General features: G+C 44.4%; 1 protein-coding gene across 1 annotated transcript in view; it reads right to left on the reverse strand.

Moving 5' to 3' along the window:
* Nucleotides 1–14492, reverse strand: part of LOC122920190 (natural cytotoxicity triggering receptor 3 ligand 1-like) — a 162888-nt gene that overhangs the window by 89264 nt on the left and 59132 nt on the right. The gene's annotated exons all lie outside the window — the stretch shown is intronic.

Below are 14492 nucleotides of genomic sequence, written 5' to 3' on the forward strand. Positions count from 1 at the left end.
ATAAGAGAAAATACACACAATCTTGTGTGTTACTCACGTGACCAGGGAGGGTGGTGCAAGATAAGCTCAAGACACTTGACACCGGGTCCTCCCTCGCCGAGGTCGCCTGTAAGATGGTGGTCCCTTCGTCGTCCTGTTGATTGATGACTCAATGGACTTCACAAGTAATACGAGGTGACTTTTATTAAAACTAGCACGACGCGTTTCGGGGCAATCAAAAACCCCTTCCTCAGGAGCAAGACATAGTATACACAAATTCACAGTATTTTATACTCAACAAACACCTGAAAAAAGTTTGTTCCATGTGGTGGGAGGCTAACTTCCGGTCACATGACCCAGAACCGGAGGTGCGTTCCACCCGAGGAGAGCATATTCAGTCAAATATATTTAAAACATACCAACAGACAGTTGGAACGATTGGATGTGGTAAATATAAAAACCATTGTAGTGTAAGAAAATGATATTTGGTGCTAGAGCTTGAAGGAGCGCTTCATTGGTTTACCTCCGGCATTGCTCTGTCCGTGGTGCGTTCCACCGCATATCCGGCCTTCAGTACCACGTGACCGGAACCTGGGGTAGGGTGGTTCTAGCAGTATCTCGGCCGCGGTGCGTTCCACCGGTGGAACGCACTTCTGGCTTCCGGTATCTCGTGACCGGAAGTAAACCAATGAAGCGCTCCTCCAAGCCCTAGCACCAAATATAATTTTCTTACACTACATTGGTTTTTATATTTACCACATCCAATCGTTCCAACTGTCTGTTGGTATGTTTTAAATATGTTTGACTGAATATGCTCTCCTCGGGTGGAACGCACCTCCGGTTCTAGGTCATGTGACTGGAAGTTAGCCTCCCACCACGTGGAACAAACTTTTTTCAGGTGTTTGATGAGTATAAAATACAGTGAATTTGTGTATACTATGTTTTTCTCCTGAGGAAGGGGTTTTTGATTGCCCCGAAACGTGTCGTGCTAGTTTTAATAAAAGTCACCTCGTGGGGGGGCGTGGTTTGCCAGCCGAGAGAGATGGCCGCTTGAGCTCTGAGCTCCCGAGCCCTACGAAGCGACTACTGAGCTTCAGCAAGCTGACACTAGTCTTATCCGCCTGAGAGACACTCACAGACTCCCCTCCTTGTACCGAAGATGGTTAGAGGGTCGAGATCCGTTAAGAAGCAGGGGAAGTTGGATTTTTTCGTGGAGAGAGTGAAGGACCAAGATGGCGCCGGTTCGCCGGCTTCCACGCGCTCCTCGAGATGTGCAGAGCAAGACTCCCCCACGAATACTTCAGCACAGCGAAGAAGTCCGCAAGCCTCCCTACCCTCCTCCTCTCAATCCTCACCAGCGGCGGAGTCCCCCCCTGCTCGGACCGAGACACGCTTACCAGACCGGAGAGGTCCCACGGGCTCCCGGGATTACGCTGATGTCTCCCCATGCCGAAGCCCGCGAAAGCAGAAACAGCGGCTGCATGAAGATGCTCAGGAATCTGCAGGGGTGAGTGACCGGAGCGCTTTGCCTTTGGCAGACTTCCCCACCACAGACGACTTAGCGACTGGCAGCATGATAAAAGACATGCTGGTAGCATTTAGCCGTTCTATGCACGCAGAAATTGCGGCCCTGCTGTCTCCCCTACATGCCTCCATTACTGAGGCAGACAAGCGAATCACTCATGTCGAGTCTAAAATGGGAGACTTCGCTGCATCGCATAACCAGCTGGTAGATGCTCACGAGGAGCTTACAGCTGAAGTTGAGAGATTGAAAAATAAGGTGGTGGACCTGGAGGATAGGTCCCGCCGCAATAATATCAAGATCAGGGGCATACCGGAGGATATACCACCTAAAGAGCTCGGAACCTACATACTAGATCTTATGAGGTCGCTTCTGACAAACTTGAGTGACAAAGATCTTACTCTTGACAGATCACACAGAGTGGCCCGGCCTAAACATCTTCCTGACTCGGTTCCTAGAGATGTCCTAGCTAGGGTCCATTTCTTCCATGTTAAGGAGCTATTGATGCATGCGACGAGGAAGACGGTCCCGTTACCTGCTCCGTATGAGGGAATCAAGATCTTTGCTGATTTATCTGCTCCAACCCTCCAGCAGAGAAGAGCTTTGGCTCCTTTCACCGCTGCCTTACGCGACCATAATATTCCTTATCGTTGGGGCTTCCCCACTAAAGTTTTGATCCAGCACCAGGGAACTATGCATGCAGTACTATCTTTGGACTCTGGCAGAAAATTACTTGCAGAGTGGAACATTGCCATTAAGGACTATCCTGTCCTTCAAGCAAAAGGCCCGGAACCCATTGCGTCGGAGTGGCAGACGGTCCCGACCAGGCGTAAAATGCAGCGCTGATTAGTAAGGTGTTAACTTGTTAACTGGTTACCTGTTTATATGTAGGGTGCGGGCGGTCAACTTGGCTAAAACCGCCTCACAAGCCCACATAATGGTGCCTGATCACTATCAGGTGTCGTTTCTCTGTTATAGTTTTATCCTTCTTTTTTGTTTATTCCCTTTGCCTAATTTCAGTTGTTATTCCACAATTCCTCTACAAATGCTATTGGTAGATACCCGAGGGGGTAGAGGTGTACTGTCCGCCTTCATAAGAGACCTGGATTGGTTTCTTTTTTTTATGCTCGCCATGAATGGATTTAGCATTTCAGACCGGCCATTGCCTCCTGCAGCATGGTTCTGAAAGTAGTCGCTTTAAATGTCAAAGGTTTGAACAGCCCGTTTAAAAGATCCATGTTGTGGAGGGAAATGCGAGAGCTGAAATGCGATATATTCTGCGCCACAGAAACCCACTTGCTCCAAGCGGATGGTCACAGGATACACCACCCTAGGTTCCCTCACATTTACCAGTCTCACTTTTGTAAGAAACAAAGGGGTGTTCTAGTGGCTATAAGCCATTCAGTGGCCTTTTCCTTGAAGTCCTCTGTTCTGGATCCTAATGGCAGGTTTATCATTTTAGTCTGCTCGATTAATAATGTCGACTATACGTTGGTTTTTATTTATGCTCCCAATAGACATCAATGTTCCTTCTTCCGTCGTGTAGCTGCAAAGGTTCGTGGGCTGCGGTCTGGCCATGTGATTTGGTGTGGCGACTTTAACTCCATACTGGACCCAAAAGTAGATACCACAACTCCCTCTAGAGAGGCTCCCGGTGCTATCAACTCTCTCTTCCTACAGGAAGACTTATACGACATCTGGAGAATTCAACATGGCTCTGAAAGAGACTACTCCTTCTTTTCGCCGGCCTGCCAATCCTATTCCAGAATTGACATGTTCTTAGCTAGCAGGTCAGTGATTTCAAACACAATCTCGTCATCCATACATACAATCACATGGTCAGATCACGCCCCGATCTCCTTACTTCTAAAAGAATCCCACCTCTCCAAACCGTACTCTCCTTGGAGGAATAATACATATGTTATAGAGCATCCTGAACTGTCCCAGGAACTCAAATCTGAATTATTAGAATTCTTCCGTATCAATAGTGGTTCGGTTAGCGATCCCTCTATTCTATGGTGTGCCCACAAGGCGTTTATCAGAGGTGTTTTTATAAAAATAGGGAGTAGACTCCAGAGGGAACGAAGGGATAAGATGGATAAGCTACTGGATGAGATTAAAAGAATTGAAACTCTAAACAAATCTCAAGTTTCCTCTGTACACTCAGATAGGCTGAAATTATTGAGATCCCAACTTTCTGCCTGTCTCCTTCATAAATACGAATTTAGCTTAAAAAGAACCCAGGCTAAATTTTATTCTCAAAATAGTAAAGCAGGTCGCTTGTTGGCTAACAGACTAAAGCAAAGAGCTGCTAAAGCTAAGATTCCATACCTTCTAGACCCCTCCTCTGGAAAGAGAATACTAGCTCCAATGGGAATAGCGGATGCTTTTGGGGACTTCTACGCTTCCCTCTATAACCTAGCCCCCCAAGAACGAGTCTCTCCACCTACGGAGGATCTCATTGAAGCCTTTTTGGATAAGTTGGGCCTTACTCGACTAACTTCTGCTCAATTGCAGACTCTCAATGCCCCCATGACCATTGACGAGCTTAAAGCCATCATTAGAAAACTCCCACCACATAAGGCCCCAGGCCCAGACGGTCTTTCTAACTCGTATTATAAGGCCTTCTTTGACCAACTCTCCGCCCACATGTTGCTCTCCTTTCAATCCGCCAGAGATCTGGGATCCTTCCCTAAGGAGATGCTTGAAGCCTTAATAGTAACCATACCCAAACCTAATAAGCCAACTGATGACCCTAAAAATTACCGCCCCATATCCCTCCTTAACACGGATATTAAAATATTTGCCAGAATCCTTTCATCCAGACTAGCCCCTCTTGTCCCTCTATTAGTAAATCCTGACCAAGTGGGTTTTGTCAAAGGCCGCCAAATCCAAGAAAACTCTAGGAGGGTTCTGAATCTCCTCTCCCATATCCAAACAAATAAAACTCCGGCGCTCTTTGTTACACTCGACGCGGAAAAAGCGTTCGACCGCATTAACTGGTCCTTTTCGTTCGCGGTCTTAGCTAAGATGGGGATTGTGGGTCCTATACTAGCCTCTATCCAAGCCCTATATAAGAACCCATCAGCTAGAGTCTGGGTAAATGGTTCCCTATCTAAATCATTTTCCATCTCCAATGGAACTAGACAGGGCTGCCCTTTCTCCCCCCTTATGTTTATCTTATCTATCGAACCTCTGGCCCAAGCCCTAAGAATGGATAGCGGTGTATCGGGGGTGCGGATAGCTGAGCGTAATCACAAATTAAGCTTATACGCCGATGATGTAATACTCACGCTTACTGATCCGGCATCCTCCCTGTCATCAGCCTTAGACATAATCTTTAAATTCGGCCAACTCTCTTACTATAAGCTTAACTCATCCAAATCCCAAGCCCTGCCCCTTAACTTATCTCCCCAAATAGTCCACCTTCTTCGAGACAAATTCACCTTAGACTGGCAACCTGACCAAATTCAATACCTAGGTATCAACCTCACCTCCTCAACTAATAGTCTGTTTCTGGCAAATTACCCGTCCTTATTATCTAGTATCAAAAAAGAGCTTGATCAGTATGATAAGTTTGAGGTGTCATGGATAGGCAGATTGGCCACTTTTCAGATGTTTGCTTTACCCAAACTCCTTTATTTATTTAGGGTTCTGCCCATCAAAATCCCTATATCGTACTTCTCACAATGCAACAAGGTATTAAACGCCTTTCTGTGGCATGGGAAAAAGCCCAGAATTGCATCGAAAATTTTACACGTCAGGAGACAGATGGGAGGCATCAGTCTACCAAACCTCTATGACTACTATTTGGCGTCTCAAATATGCCCCCTTGAAAGTTGGTGGAAAATGGATCTCTCGAAACAGTGGACCCATATCGACTCCTCCGAGGTGGCAGGAGGTAACCTTAAAGCCTTGCTTATAGCTTCGCTATCGGGAAAGTTTATCAAACCAAACCTGTCCTTCCTTGCCTCTAGTGCCCTTGACTGTTGGGTAACCTACCATAAACTCACTGGTAAGAATCCCCTCTCCACAGTGGATCCAACTCCATTGGCGGTTCTTGACCATCTTATCCCTGATCTAGGTGTCGGAACATGGAGGAGGTTTGGCCTGACAGACATCTCCCAACTGTATCAGACCGACACCCTGAAACCATTCGAATGTCTCCATAGCATGTTTAAGGTTCCCAATACTGACTTTTACAAATATCTTAGGGTCAGACATTTCCTAACTGAAAACCCCACCTTGCCATCCATAAATAGAAGTCTACTGGAACTGTGGTCAATCCCTGTCCGTAGCCAAAAAACCCTGCGCCCTCTATACTCCCAGCTCAGTAATAAGGACAACTTCGTTAAAACTGCACCGCTGGTATCCTGGGAGAGGGACTTAAAGGCTGAATTCTCTTCGTTACAATGGAAGTCAGCTTTCAAGTACATCTCAAAAAACATAACGTGTGTAACACAATATGAGTCCTTTGTAAAGACCATCTTAAGGTGGTATTTCACTCCAGAACGGTTGCATACCATTTACCCTTCAGTTTCTCCTTTATGCTGGAGGAACTGTGGCTACAGGGGCACGCTTTTTCATATTTTATGGGATTGCCCAGTAGTCAAACCTTTTTGGGTTGAAGTTTTCTCCCTAATCTCCCAGCTCATGAACTCTGTGACATTCCTATGCTCTCCATCCCCCTCTCTAGCACTATTATTGATAGATATAATGGAAATCCCTAGCCCACTTAGGGGTGTGGTTTGTCATATCTTCCTGTCCGCCAAGCTGGCTATTACCTCAAAATGGAAATCTCCATTCCCGCCCACTATCCTTGAAGTCACTCAGAGGGTCAACAAAACTTGTCTCTATGAACAGATCATGGCTTCTGCATCCAACAATGCAGCCTGTACTAATAAGAAGTATGAGAAAACGTGGAAGGTGTGGAAGGCATCTAGATTCATGCTCCCCCCCTGACCTCCCTAGCTTAACTTCATTGGAGGATAATCCTCGCTAACAGGCGTCTCTTCACCTCTCTCCCTCCCTCCCTCCCTCCCCCCCTGGATTCCTGGTATACTCTTAATTCTGGTATACTCTGGGGAATTGTGGATCTTATGCTTTATTGTTTTCTGTTTTTTATGCTTTATTGTTTTCTGTTTTATTGCTTGGATATATATAATATTTCTGTATTACTTGTGATATTAGGGTACTCATTGTGCAGACATGTGCTTTGATGTCCCTCTTACGGGATTTATCTGTTCATATATGACTGCGCTCACCTGCGTGTGTTGAGCAGTTTTAGATATGTCACATTGGTATGTGCATGCGCATAGATATATATGCTTGTTTATTCATATATACTTCAATAAAAAATTCTTGATTTAAAAAAAAAAAAGTCACCTCGTATTACTTGTGAAGTCCATTGAGTCATCTATCAACAGGACGACGAAGGGACCACCATCTTACAGGCGACCTCGGCGAGGGAGGACCCGGTGTCAAGTGTCTTTAGCTTATCTTGCACCACCCTCCCTGGTGACGTCAGTAACACACAAGATTGTGTGTATTTTCTCTTATTGAAGACCACAGTAGTTGTCTCGTATTGATTTTATTGTCGTAATTGTATGCCAGTCCTTTTTATATATATTCTTTATTCCTGTGGCTCTACATCATCCATACCTTTTAATTGATGTATTCACATACACAGCCTTTCTCTGTGATATAGACGGTGGTTTAATAAGCCTCTTAAAGCCCAAAAGTAGTGTTGGCTTTGTTGGTGCTATCTTTCGCCACCTCTTGACTTTTGCCCTTGGCGCTCCACTTGCCTCCTTTTTTCTTGTATATCCACGTCAGTGTTCGGTCAGTGATTTCCATCAGTGATTTTGAGCCAAAACCAGGTGCGGCTCTAAACACAGAACAGGAGCAGATCTTTCCCGTATACCTTATGTCTGTGGCGGCTCCAGTCCTGGTTTTAGCTCACAATCACTGACTGAAACACTGATGTGTGAATGAGGCCATAAACTCCAAGAACACACATTTTAGGATCAGATGCAATAATGCAAGCCAGATAGATCCCTGTATTATTTGGCAGCAATTTTAACAAAAGATAATATAGTAAGAAAATACACAAAGTATAAAAAAGCTAATATGGTTTGAACATATATATAGTATATAAGCTGCAGGTAATATTCTGAAATAAACACATTTCCTACAGTGATGATGTGCCCAAGATCCAAGTGAACTCATTGGCAAAGCTAGCATGCTCTGCATGTTACTGCCAGTGATTGGCTGCAGCAGTCACACGGCTGTATTGCACATCATTACTACAGGAAGGTAGACAAACACCATCATGGACCACCGCAGCATCAGTGCCGGAGCGGTGGGGGATTTAACTAAGCAAAAAGCAATACATTTCCTTCTAAATCTTCACATTATAGCTGGATTACAATAGAGTACTGGTAACACTGATGTTATTTATATATTGCTATCACATAACACCATAGCGCGGTACAGAGATAGTTTTCACTCAGATCAGACCTGGTCCCCATTGAGGCTCACAGTTAGGGCTCATTCAGACGGCCGTATGCTGTCCGCAAAAATACTGAATGCTATCCGTTTTTTTGCGGATCCACAAAAAAACGGATAGCATTCAGTATTTTTGCTGACCCATAGACTTCAATAGGGCCATGTCCTGATTTTCACGGACAAGTATAGGACATGTTTCATTTATTTTGCGGAACCTTGGAATAGAAAAGGGCCCCATAAAAGTGAATAGGTCAGCATCTAATCCGCAAAAAAACGGATCCGCATTTTTGCGGATAGCATACGGCCGTCTGAATGAGCCCTTAGTAAGTTTGTAGTGGTGTGATAGGAAGTCGGGGTACCAGGAAGAAACTCACATAAACACGGGGAGAACAAACTCCATGCAGTGGTTACTCTTAGTCACCTTCAAACCGGGCACCGCTGCGTGTTATGAAGCGTAGTCTTCTTTACAGCGACTGCTGTCTTACTTGTGCAGAGGACAGAGAAGGCTCATCATGGCTGCTGAAATAGTCTAGAGCAGTGATGGCGAACCTTTTACAGACCGAGTGCCCAAACTGCAACATAAACCCACTTATTTATCGAAAAGTGTCAACACAGCAATTTACCTTGAATACGACATGTCCAATATAGAATATCTTCCATGTACTTTATCATTTATCTACAATAGCCTGCCTACATTCCATGTGCTGCCTGTGCTGTTCATAAGAGCGCCCTGCGCTGATGACTGACAGGAGAAGTCTTAGGCCTCTTTCACACTTGCGTTGTCCGGATCCGTCGTGTACTCCATTTGCCGGAATTACATGCCGGATCCGGAAAAACGCAAGTGAACTGAAAGCATTTGAACACAGATCCGTCTTCAAAATGCGTTCAGTGTTACTATGGCAGCCAGGACGCTATTAAAGTCCTGGTTGCCATAGTAGTAGTGGGGAGCGGGGGAGCAGTATACTTACAGTCCGTGCGGCTCCCGGGGCGCTCCAGAATGACGTCAGAGCGCCCCATGCGCATGGATGACGTGCCATGCGATCACGTCATCCATGCGCGTTGGGCGCCCTGACGTCACTCTGGAGCGCCCCGGAAGCCGCACGGACGGTAAGTATACTGCTCCCCCGCTCCCCACTATACTTTACCATGGCTGCCAGGACTTTAGCGTCCTGGCAGCCATGGTAACCATTCAGAAAAAGCTAAACGTTGGATCCGGCAATGCGCCGAAACGATGTTTAGCTTAAGGACGGATCCGGATTAATGCCTTTCAATGGGCATTAATTCCGGATCCGGCCTTGCGGCAAGTGTTCAGGATTTTTGGCCGGAGCAAAAAGCGCAGCATGCTGCGGTATTTTCTCCGGCCAAAAAACGTTCCGGTCCTGAACTGAAGACATCCTGATGCATCCTGAACGGATTTCTCTCCATTCAGAATGCATTGGGATAATCCTGATCAGGATTCTTCCGGCGTAGAGCCCCGACGACGGAACTCTATGCCGGAAAAGAACAACGCAAGTGTGAAAGAGCCCTAAGGCATATTAGTACACCATAGACTTTTTCCAGGGTGTTCTTCACAGAAGTTCAGGTTTGGGTTCAAGGTTGTGTAGATTGTATTATTTTCCCTTATAACATGGTTATAAGGGAAAATAATAGCATTCTGAATACAGAATGCATAGTACAATAGGGCTGGAGGGGTTAAAAGAAAATAAAAAATAATTTAACTTGCCTTATCCACTTGTTCGCGCAGCCGGCATCTCTTCTGTCTTCATCTGTAAGGAAAAGGACCTTTAATGACGTCACTACGCTCATCACATGGTCATTCACATGATCCATGACCATGGTGATGGATCATGTGATGAGCGCAGTGACGTCATCAAAGGTCCTTTTCCTTACAGATGAAGACAGAAGAGATGCCGTCTGCGCAAACAAGTGGATAAGGTGAGTTAATTTTTTATTTATTTTTTAACCCCTCCAGCCCTATTGTACTATGCATTCTGTATTCAGAATGCTATTATTTTCCCTTATAACCATGTTATAAGGTAAAATAATAATGATCGGGTCCCCATCCCGATAGTCACCTAGCAACCGTGCGTGAAAAATCGCACCGCATCCGCACTTGCGTGCGGATGCTTGCGATTTTCACGCAACCCCATTCATTTCTATGGGGCCTGCGTTGCGTGAAAAACGCACAAAATAGAGCATGCTGCGATTTTCACGCAACGCAAAACTGATGCGTGAAAATCACTGCTTATGTGCACAGCCCCATAGAAATAAATGTGTCCGGATTCGGTGCGGGTGCAATGCGTTCAACTCACGCATTGCACCCGCACGGAAAACTCGCCCGTGTGAAAGGGGCATAAGGGATGATGACCGAGTAAAATGTTACGTTTTTTTAAATGTTGCATTCTAAAGATAGATTTAAAAAAAAAAAAAATTATCTCAAATGTTTTTTTTTTTTTTAACAATTCACTGTGCCTTACCCACTTGATGTGAAAGAGTCTTGACTTTGTGGGAAAGGGGATGCAGCTTAGGATGCATTATTTTACCACAAAATTCTGTCGCAAAGTAATGCCTTAGGGCTCATGCACACGAACGTATTTTCTTTACGCTTCCGTTTAGTTTTCTTTGCAGACCGTATGCAGAACCATTCACTTCAATGGGTCCGCAAAAACAACGGAAGGTACTCCGTGTGCATTCCTTTTCCGTATTTCCGTTCCGCAAAAAAGTTGTGCATGTCCAATTGTCCGCAAATCACGGTCCGAGGCCCCTTTCAAGTCAATGGGTCTGCAGAAAATACGGAACGCACATGGAACACATCCGTATGTCATCCGTATTTCATCCATACTGTAGAAATGCTATGCCCAGCCCATATTGTTCATGTTTTTGGTGATTAATAAGTTACGGTTTCCGTTTCCGATCTGCAAAAAAACGGATCGCATACGGAAACCATATGGATATGTTTTGTGGAATAACGGAATGGAAGAGGACTTAAATCAGAGAATAAAAAACCTCAGCTACAGAACAATGGATCCGTGAAAAACGGACCGCAAAACAACAATGGACATGTGCATGTACCCGACACGTCAGTGTTCGATCAGTGATTTCCATCAGTGATTTCAAGCTAAAAGCAGGTGCGGCTTTAAAGAGGACCTTTCATGGTTTAGAATTAATTGAGATAAATACCTGTACTTGCGGGGTACCCTGGCATTTTTAGACATTTGGATCCCAGACTTCTTCTCACGCTTTCGGGCCCCTAAAATGCCAGGGCAGTATACATACCCCACATGTGACCCCATTTCGGAAAGAAGACACCCCAAGGTATTCCGTGAGGGGCATATTGAGTCCATGAAAGATTGAAATTTTTGTCCCAAGTTAGCGGAAAGGGAGACTTTGTGAGAAAATACAAAAAAAAATCAATTTCCGCTAACTTGTGCCAAAAAAAAAATATTCTATGAACTCGCCATGCCCCTCACTGAATACCTTGGGGTGTCTTCTTTCCAAAATGGGGTCACATGTGGGGTATTTATACTGCCCTGGCATTTTAGGGGCCCGAAAGCGTGAGAAGAAGTCTGGGATCCAAATGTCTAAAAATGCCCTCCTAAAAGGAATTTGGTCCGCTTTGCGCATCTAGGCTGCAAAAAAGTGTCACACATGTGGTATCGCCGTACTCGGGAGAAGTTGGGGAATGTGTTTTGGGGTGTCATTTTACATATACCCATGCTGGGTGAGATAAATATCTTGGTCAAATGCCAACTTTGTATAAAAAGAAAGGGAAAAGTTGTGTTTTGCCAAGATATTTCTCTCACCCAGCATGGGTATATGTAAAATGACACCCCAAAACACATTCCCCAACTTCTCCTGAGTACGGCGATACCAGATGTGTGACACTTTTTTGCCGCCTAGGTGGGCAAAGGGGCCCACATTCCAAAGAGCACCTTTCGGATTTCACAGGTCATTTTTTATACATTTTCATTTCAAACTACTTACCACACATTAGGGCCCCTAGAATGCCAGGGCAGTATAACTACCCCACAAGTGACCCCATTTTGGAAAGAAGACACCCCAAGGTATTCCGTGAGGGGCATGGCGAGTTCCTAGAATTTTTTTTAATTTTTTGTCACAAGTTAGCGGAAAATGATGATTGTTTTTTATTTTTTCTTACAAAGTCTCATATTCTACTAACTTGTGACAAAAAATAAAAAATTCTAGGAACTCGCCATGCCCCTCACGGAATACCTTGGGGTGTCTTCTTTCCAAAATGGGGTCACTTGTGGGGTAGTTATACTGCCCTGGCAATTTAGGGGCCCTAATGTGTGGTAAGTAGTTTGAAATCAAAATCTGTAAAAAAATCTGTAACCCTAAAGGTGCACTTTGGAATGTATGCCCCTTTGCCCACCTAGGCTGCAAAAAAGTGTCACACATCTGGTATCGCCGTACTCAGGAGAAGTTGGGGAATGTGTTTTGGGGTGTCATTTTACATATACCCATGCTGGGTGAGAGAAATATCTTGGCAAAAGACAACTTTTCCCATTTTTTTATGCAAAGTTGGCATTTGACCAAGATATTTATCTCACCTAGCATGGGTATATGTAAAATGACACCCCAAAACACATTCCCCAACTTCTCCTGAGTACGGCGATACCAGATGTGTGACACTTTTTTGCAGCCAAGGTGGGCAAAGGGGCACACATTCCAAAGAGCACCTTTCGGATTTCAACGGTCATTTGTTACAGATTTTGATTGCAAACTACTTCTCACGCATATGGGCCCCTAAAATGCCAGGGCAGTATAACTACCCCACAAGTGACCCCATTTTGGAAAGAAGACACCTCAGGGTATTCCGTGAGGGGCATGGCGAGTTCCTAGAATTTTTTATTTTTTGTCACAAGTTAGTGGAATATGAGACTTTGTAAGAAAAAAATAAAATAAAAAATAAATCATCATTTTCCGCTAACTTGTGACAAAAAATAAAAAGTTCTATGAACTCACTATGCCCATCAGCGAATACCTTAGGGTGTCTACTTTCCTAAATGGGGTCATTTGTGGGGTGTTTGTACTGTCTGGGCATTGTAGAACCTCAGGAAACATGACAGGTGCTCAGAAAGTCAGAGCTGTTTCAAAAAGCGGAAATTCACATTTGTGAACGCTATAACTTTTACCCAAACCATTTTTTTTTTTTACCCAAACATTTTTTTTATCAAAGACCTGTAGAACAATAAATTTAGCGAAAAATTTATATATGGATGTCGTTTTTTTTGCAAAATTTTACAACTTAAAGTGAAAAATGTCATTTTTTTGCAAAAAAATCATTAAATTTCGATTAATACCAAAAAAAGTAAAAATGTCAGCAGCAATGAAATACCACCAAATGAAAGCTCTATTAGTGAGAAGAAAAGGAGGTAAAATTCATTTGGGTGGTAAGTTGCATGACCGAGCAATAAACGGTGAAAGTAGTGTAGTGCAGAAGTGTAAAAAGTGGCCTGGTCATGAAGGGGGTTTTAGCTAGCGGGGTTGAAGTGGTTAAAAGGGTTTTCCAAGATTTTAATAGTGATGACCTATCCTCTGAATAGGTCATCAGTATCTGATCGGTGGGGGTCTGACACCCAGGACCCCCGCTGATCAACTATATGAGAAGGCACAGGTAAATAACAAGACAGCCAAAACATACCTTAAAACCTTTTTGAAGGGGAGGAGAACTTGGTTTGTGGGAGAACCCCTCATATGTCTATAGATGAAGGGTTTTCCTTTGCACTGTATAATTACTAAGTATATAAAGTACATAAAGATCTCAAGATCAGAAAGTTGATAAATGTATTAGATATCGGACAATTAGGTTTAAAGAGGAATGGTCATCAAAAAATGCACTACAATCTGACAGCACCATGTTATAGAGCAGGAGAAGCCGAGATTCAGTAAAACCTGTAATTTATACATTTCTCTCTTTGCTTTTTCCACTTCCTGTGAACAGCGATCGGTACAGGAGGGGTGATCAGTGATCGCTGGCATTGTGTGTATAAGGACACATAAGAGAGAGCTGTCCGTCACTGATAGCACCTCCCTCCTGCACCGATAGGGCTTAGAAAAGGCAAAGATATAAATGTAAAAATTACAAGTTTTATTGAATCTTTTCCCATTAAATATATATCAATCTGCTTCTCCTGCTCTATAACATGGTGCTTATAGATTGCTCTGCATTATTTGGTGTCAGGTCCTCTTTAAAGGGGTTATCTGAGAGTATAAAAAGCCCCCCAATATGCTGGCCCCCCCACACTGAATATACTTACCCTGCTCCCCCTGCACCGCCGCTGCTGCTTCTCCCGGTGCGCAGATGAAAACATCCGGTGTCGGGGGAGGGGGTAGCAGCTAATGGCGGACGGGGACGAGCCTCCCTAGCGTCACCTGCGATACTAGGGAGACTCGTCCCTGCCTGCCATTGACTGCTCACCCAACCCCCCCGACTCTGGAGGTTTTCATCCGCGCACCGGGA

This window comes from Bufo gargarizans, chromosome 10 (genome assembly GCF_014858855.1).
Source record: "Bufo gargarizans isolate SCDJY-AF-19 chromosome 10, ASM1485885v1, whole genome shotgun sequence".
NCBI classification, from domain to species: domain Eukaryota; kingdom Metazoa; phylum Chordata; class Amphibia; order Anura; family Bufonidae; genus Bufo; species Bufo gargarizans.